Below are 7,051 nucleotides of genomic sequence, written 5' to 3' on the forward strand. Positions count from 1 at the left end.
AAGGCCTTGGAGAGGTCAAGTTGAATGAGCATGGCCGGGATTTTTCGAGATTTTATAGAATGTAGCACCTCCTGGTTGAGAATGATGTTGTCAGTTATCTGTCTTCCTTCAACATATCCAGACTGCTCATGAGAAATGATTGAGGGAAGGATGGGTTTAAGTCTGATGGCCATCAATTTTGAGAGGATTTTATAGATGACGTTGCAAAGTGCTATAGGTCTGAATTTGTCAGGAGAATCAGCATGATCAGATTTGGGGATGAGGGTGAGGAAGGTAGCATTGATAGCTGGCAGCACTCTCTTGGTTCTGTGGAAGTTCTTTATCAGGTTAATAAGGTCAGCTTTGATAATGTGCCAGCAGGCTTTGAAGAATTCTATTGTAAAGTCGTCTGGTCCAGGGGCTTTGTCAGAGGCCATGGTGAATACGACATCTTCGATCTCCTGCTCAGTGAATTCTCTTAAGAGGAGGGAGTTTTGCTCCTCTGTTACTAAGGGGGGAATAGCACTAGTGATTTTGTTGATAGCTTGGGTTCTATCTTGATTGGGCTCAGAGAGCAATGATTGAAAGTATAGATTTAGTTCTGATCCTATTTGCTCTCTGGTTGAGACTTTAGCACCATCATCCTTTTTGAGAGATAGAATGCGATTGTTGGCTCTGTGCTGGATGGTTGATTTATGGAAGAAGCTTGTGTTCTGCTCCCCATGCTTTAGCCACTGCACCCGTGATTTTTGTTTCCATAGCAGCTCTTCTTGTCTTAACCTTTCTTCCCATTGCTTTTGGAGGTTTGATTCCTGAGCTAGTCTGTCCTCGTTAGGCCCGTCCTTGATCATTGATTGCTGGAGGCCTGCCATTTTTTCCTCGAGCTCTTTTTTGGCTTGAAAAATGTTACCAAAAGTGTTCTTGTTCCAGCATTTGAGCTTTGTTTTAATGCTCTTGAGTTTTTGCTGAAATATGTACATGATGTTGTCACTCTTAACAGAGGTTTGGGTCCACCAACTTTGTATATTTTGCATGAAGGTTGGGTGGTCTATCCAGAATCTTTCGAACCTGAAAGGGCGGTTTTGGGGCTTGATCATATTGGTGAAGTGCAGCTGTACTGGCCAGTGATCTGAACCACCAATGGGCAGAATGTTGGCTTCCATGTCTAGATTCTGGAGCATGATGGATTCCGATATGAGGAACCTATCGAGCCTCGATGCAACCTGTCTATTTCCCCCCTGCTTATTGTTCCATGTGTGTAGACCATTGACTGTGGGAACATCAATGAGTTTAGATGCTGCTATGAAAGTGCTGAAAGCTTCCGCATCTTTATCTAATCTTCTTAGACCCCCTTTTTTCTCCGCTAGGTTGGTGATCATGTTGAAATCTCCACCTAGGATCCAGTGGTTGGCCCCATGGTGATTTCTGATTTCGTTCAAGTCTTCCAGCATCTTGAACTTCTCCTGAATTCGTTGAGGTCCATACACATTGGTGATGCATATCGTTTGTTGTGACTCTGGCATGTTGAAGATCACAGATAGCGAATGCTTTGTGGATAGTGCATTCTGCAGAAAGAACTTGTTTTTGTTCCAGAATATTAGGAGCCCTCCTGCCTGCCCAATGGCTTCTGTGCTTGTGCATTGAAAGCCTTTTGCAAATAGTTTCTTGAGCGTTTCTATGCCATTGGCTGAGCATTTGGATTCTTGTAGTAAGACCAGGTCTGGAGATTGCATGAAAAGACGGTTTTTAAGGATTCGTCTTTTGGAGGGGCCATTAAGCCCTTTGATGTTCCATGTTGTTATCTTCATTGAGAAACCTTCGGTGCAGCTAGGACCAGAGCCCTCATCTTTCCTTCATTTATTAGGCGCTTGCCGAGTTCTTGTAATTGTTGCTTTGTCGATTTTCTTCCCCGTTTTCTTCCTAGACCTTTCGGCTTGTATTGGTCTAGGTCTAGGTTTGCTTGGATGCCTGTTTGGCTACTTTCTCCCCATTTCTTTTTAGCTGCATTCTGATTCAGATATTCTAACTGCAAGTATGCCATCTCAATTTTCTCCAGGTGTTCCTGGGGGATGGCGTTCACACCCTGTTTGGACCATTGCTCATTGACCTCCTGGAGATCCAGGTCACCCAGAATTTCTTCCAAAGGATTGGTGGGAGCGGTTGAGGGCCTCCGATTTGGTTGAGTTTTTGTGCCAGGAGGGGTATGCAGAGGAGCGAGGCTTGTATCGCTATGGTCTGAGTTGGGTTGGGGGATTTGAAGCTGCTCCTCGGATTGGGGATGGTCCGGGCCAGGGGTGGAGGTGGATGAAGGGTTGGATGGTTGCGGCTGCCCGGGTGGATCTTGAGCTGGGGGGGCTTGGGATTTCAGAGGGTTTTCGAATGGATCTTGGTTGCTTAGAACTTCAAAGCTGTTTTGATGAGTGGGGATTGGATTGGTGGGGCTTTTCAGAGGATTTTTCCCTTTCTGCTTTCTGCTCTTCCTGGCGACAGGGATAAAATCAGGGGATGGGTTGTCTGCTTTGTCCGTTTGGGGTTGAGATGGGGGTTGATTTAGAGGGCACCCATGACTAAGATGTCCGTGCTGTCGGCATTTCCTGCATCTAAAAGGGATATTCTCATAGTCGATGGACTGCTTCCACTGAATACCTTTGTGGATCAGAGCAATATAACCTGGGAGAGGTCCTGAGACATCCATATAAACACATATTCTAGTGTAGGCAGTGTATTTACCTTGAGATGTGAGGTCTGAAGTTTTGATGAAGACACCCAACTTGTTCCCGATGGCTTCCAGGATTCGCTCATTCCAATAGTCCACTGGCAAGGAGTATAGCCTGAGCCAGACTGGAACTTTTGTGAAGTCTTCTTGCTCTGGAACAAAGTTTGGCTTCCAGTACGTTATGTAGAGTCTTGCCGAGTTGTAGAAGTATGGGCCTCCTTCGAAGGTGCGATCTCTGTCTTCCCTGTGGGTGAAGATGACCGTGAAGAAATTCCTTGCCCCTAACTGTAGTTCATAGTTCCCTTTGGGCTTCCATTTCTGGTTTATCCACCAACAAAGAGCTTTTTCATTGAGTCTCACTCCCATGAAGCGACAGATCAGGGCATGTTTGCTCATGTGATCTTTGTATTCTTCAATCCATGGGTCTTCGATGATTAATGAGGGGGTTTCCTTCGCTATCGGTTTGCAGGGGGATGATCTTGTTGCTCCGCTTTGGTTTGGGAGGCTTTTCTCAGCCGCAGGTCCATTGGCTGTTGAGGCATAGGTTGCCGCCGGTTCTTTGCCTCTGTCCCTGGATTGGAAGGCGAATGAGGTAAAGGTGGGCTCAGGAGGTAGGCTGCCAAAAATGAAAGGGCCGAAGGCTGGGGGGGTCGAACCCCCCTCCCCGAAGGTGTTCATCGAGCGCTGCTTCTAGGGTTTAGTTGCAGAGCGTTGCAGACCGGCGATCATAGAACACAACATTATAGCCAAGAAACCTTGAAGGAACATGCTCAAAAACTAAAACAAAATTATTTAAGTTAGACAGGTTAACTTCTACAGTGTTTATTGCATACTATGAACAACAACAAATAGAGAAAAATGCTAAGTTATAAGCCATACAAAAATACATCTGGAACATCTAACGTGTTTATTTGAATATTATGTATAGCAATTATCAGAATAGAATGCTAACATACAAACCAGATAAGAATACGCCTATACATATTACTTGTCCTCATAACAACAAAAATCCCTTAAAACAGAATGTTGGTCGTAAACATAGTGGATTCATTAAGCTAAAGAAAAGCAACTGAAACCACCTCTTAGCTCAAAAGCTGGCGACATGAAACCCAATTTTCCAGAAGGATTAAGGAATGATACCATGTATACAGTCGAAAAGAAATTTCTAGATAGCCGCATTAGTATGGGCTCAATTTGGTTAGGAAATTCAATACCTACTACAGGGAATCTTTTTCCTTCTTAAATTCTAGACAAAAAGCATAAACTCTTCTCCAATCTAGTAGAAATCCCAAAACTGGGTATGGAGAAAACAAAAACAAACTGGGTATGGAGAAAACAAAAACAAACTGGGTTTATTCTTTAAGTTGAAATGGAAGTAAATTTTAAGAATGTATGAGCATCATAATCGTAAGGCTATAGATGTATACGAAAGAAAGATTTAAAGCATGGTAAAACCTGGAGCGAGGAAAATAGTCCGTGAAGGCAAGATTCATCATGCAAAGGAACAAAATAATAAATACCAGTAAGCAAGGAGTGAATCAAAATATCTACCAACACAGACACCCAACTATTAAGAACACAGGCTTTGCATAACCATTAAAATGTAAAATATTCAACCATTCTTCAGCTAAAGCTAGAGACTGGCATCATTACAAGTTCAAGAAAATATTTCCAGAAGTACACAACCAACTCAAGTCGAGCCGGCCAAAACTCGAGGATAGCAGACACCTCATAAAACCTCCAAAAATAGGACCAGACAATCGGGAGGACCGAAGCCTTCGACTCAACCCTCTTAATAAATAGGAAAATTAATACTGCCACCATGGTAAGAGACTCGCGGTCTCATTAATAATGGATATGTAACAACTAGTTTAAAACAATTAAAGACCCAAAAACCCTGAGTTGAGTAACTCCTGTTCAGTTATCTTTTTTCATACAACCTAATAACTCTTGAATTAGGACTATGCCGAATTGCTGGATAATCAAACTAAAACCCATACCCGTTGAGAACCAAGCTGAGCTTCGACAGTCGGAGCTAGGTATTTGTAGTTGTACCTACACACCCTGACAAATGAAACCAGTTAAACATCAGTGGCTACAAATTGAAAACATTGCAAAACAAAAGAAACACTTATACATGAACCATGGCCATAGGATGAGATGACTACCCAAGCCGTCGCAAAGCACCTCCAGCACCTCTGTAGCCGCGACCATGGCCATCACGACACTCTGCAATCAATGGACGGGACAAATCAGAAGCGAAGAGCCTTCCCATGCAGCGATGGGGAAAGGAAGATAGATAGGTTTAGGAGTTACCACAGAGGAACCCTTTGAGTAAGAATGAGAGCAGAAACCCTCCTCCGCAATCAAGAATAGCCTAAATGACCCTCCCTACAATCGCCCAAACAAATCATTGCCAGCAGTGGCCTCCACCGTTTGATTCAATAAGGCGAGGAGAGCCCTCGATGGGGTACAGACCTCGAGGAGGCAAGGGACAGATGTACACAGGAATGAGCATCCCGAGTAGGCTGTCCTCCCAACCTGGAAAGTGGCTTCAAAAGAAATTAAAGTCTAGCATAAAGATGGTATAGCCTCGCTTATGATGAACCTGTGGAGATTTATGACAGTGCGCGGAAGAGGGTTGCATGGTTGGGTTAGTTTATTATGGGGGGGTTTAACAAAGATCAACGAATAATGTAATCATTGGTGAACATAACCTGTCTACAAACTTAGACTATGGTGGTATTAACATTCCGCCAATCCTAACGTAAATTATGACAACTGCAAGTAATTAATAATATCAGAAATGCTGAAATAATGAAATTGCAATTATGGTTGTATTGTGTTTATATTAATCTATTTGTTTTTTTTAGGAGACATTACACTATACGATCCACATATGGAAACTTAGCTTGAAATATGAGACCATTGGGACTAATCTAGACACCCTAATTTATCAAGAGGGGCAAATTCCTCAACTTTGGCTTTGTGACCAATCTCCACTAGGAAAGCCAGGCATTAGAGAAGGAGGGACCCTGTCATGAAAGGGAGATTGAGAGTATAGACTTCACCAACTGCCATACTTGAGAGGTAAATGAATAAGACAGGAAGAAGCGGTAAAATGTTTCTTCAGCAAATCTACATAAAAAAACATCACAAAGGCCCAGAGAAACTGCGCATTTTCAAGTTATCCCTCATTGGAATTTTGTTTTCTAAATGTCACCAATGGAATAGGCGAGCCTTTGAGGGGCATTTTAACTTCTAAAGAGGTTTCCACCACCATACCAAATTTCTTGGTTTTTTATGGGCACAACAGGGTTACAATTTTATTAGTTAAATTAAATAAATTTATTCATAAACAAAAACAATGGGATAAACTCATTAATAGTTAAATGAAATTTGATTTCAATCATACATTTTATTTTATACATATTAAATAGTTAGACATTTAAAACATTTAATGTTATCAAATAAATTAAATTAAAGTATGAAAATTTATATAATTTAACTTATTTTCAATAAAAAATCAAAATGTAAAACAACAAATATTTAAGTAAATAAAGAAACTTCATTTTTAATATTCATATTTTTTTAAGGAATATATTCAACTTATTTTTCACAACTTTCTCAACAAAAGCGTTATTACCACAACAAGATATTATTATTTTCCACAGCCACAACACTGAATTACAATTAACAAAATACCTCAATTTACCAATAAGTAAATTTTAAATTCACTGTATTCCAAACTTTAAGGCTAATTTGAATTTTGTATTTTTGCTTTAATTTAGCTATATTTAAATTAAAGCACATTATTTTTATTTTGTTATTTTTTTTTAAATCAGCACAAAATTTTATTAATAAAAAAATATTGGTAAAATATGTATAGATATAAACTACTTTCTCTCCAAGTGCATAGCTTTACTATTCATAACAATTGATAATCCTTGAGAACAATTAAAAGACATGTACTAACTAATATGTGGCACTTATTGAAATATACAAATTCTTCCATGTGATTTACAAAAATAAAAAAGAAATTTGTTATAAATTCAACTTGTTAAAAAATTTTTAAATATACAAATTTTATAGATTAAAAAGTTCAGATTTTTAATTATAATTTTTTTTTTACCAAATTTAAAATAAAAGTGACTATCATAAAATCAGGAAAAAACCAGAAAAATCTATTATTTTATTAGAATAAGCTAAGGGGTTAGCAAAATTGAATCAGTGAATATTCTTTTGATTGTGAGCAGAAAATTTGCATTAAGTGAGGGAAGTGTCGGTGACAAGAAAAGAGGGCGACTTGCAACACAAATTCCGCCGCTGCTTTACAGCTTTTACGGACGCGGGTGG

General features: G+C 40.0%; 1 long non-coding RNA gene across 2 annotated transcripts; it reads right to left on the minus strand.

Moving 5' to 3' along the window:
• Nucleotides 1-4,263: 4,263 nt before the first annotated feature.
• Nucleotides 4,264-5,341, minus strand: LOC149206028 (uncharacterized). Of its 2 annotated transcripts, XR_016252519.1 has the most exons (3): nt 5,012-5,341; nt 4,864-4,924; nt 4,264-4,759 (listed from the first exon to the last, which is right to left on the minus strand). It is a non-coding gene; the product is annotated as an uncharacterized LOC149206028 (long non-coding RNA). The 2 variants fall into 2 exon arrangements; XR_016252518.1 differs by lacking the exon at nt 5,012-5,341 and having other exon boundaries at nt 4,864-5,005.
• Between the last annotated feature and the right edge of the window lie 1,710 nt (nt 5,342-7,051).

This window comes from Pinus tabuliformis, chromosome 1_2 (genome assembly GCF_031772625.1).
Source record: "Pinus tabuliformis cultivar Carrire ecotype Pingquan chromosome 1_2, CPIR1, whole genome shotgun sequence".
Lineage (NCBI taxonomy): Eukaryota > Viridiplantae > Streptophyta > Pinopsida > Pinales > Pinaceae > Pinus > Pinus tabuliformis.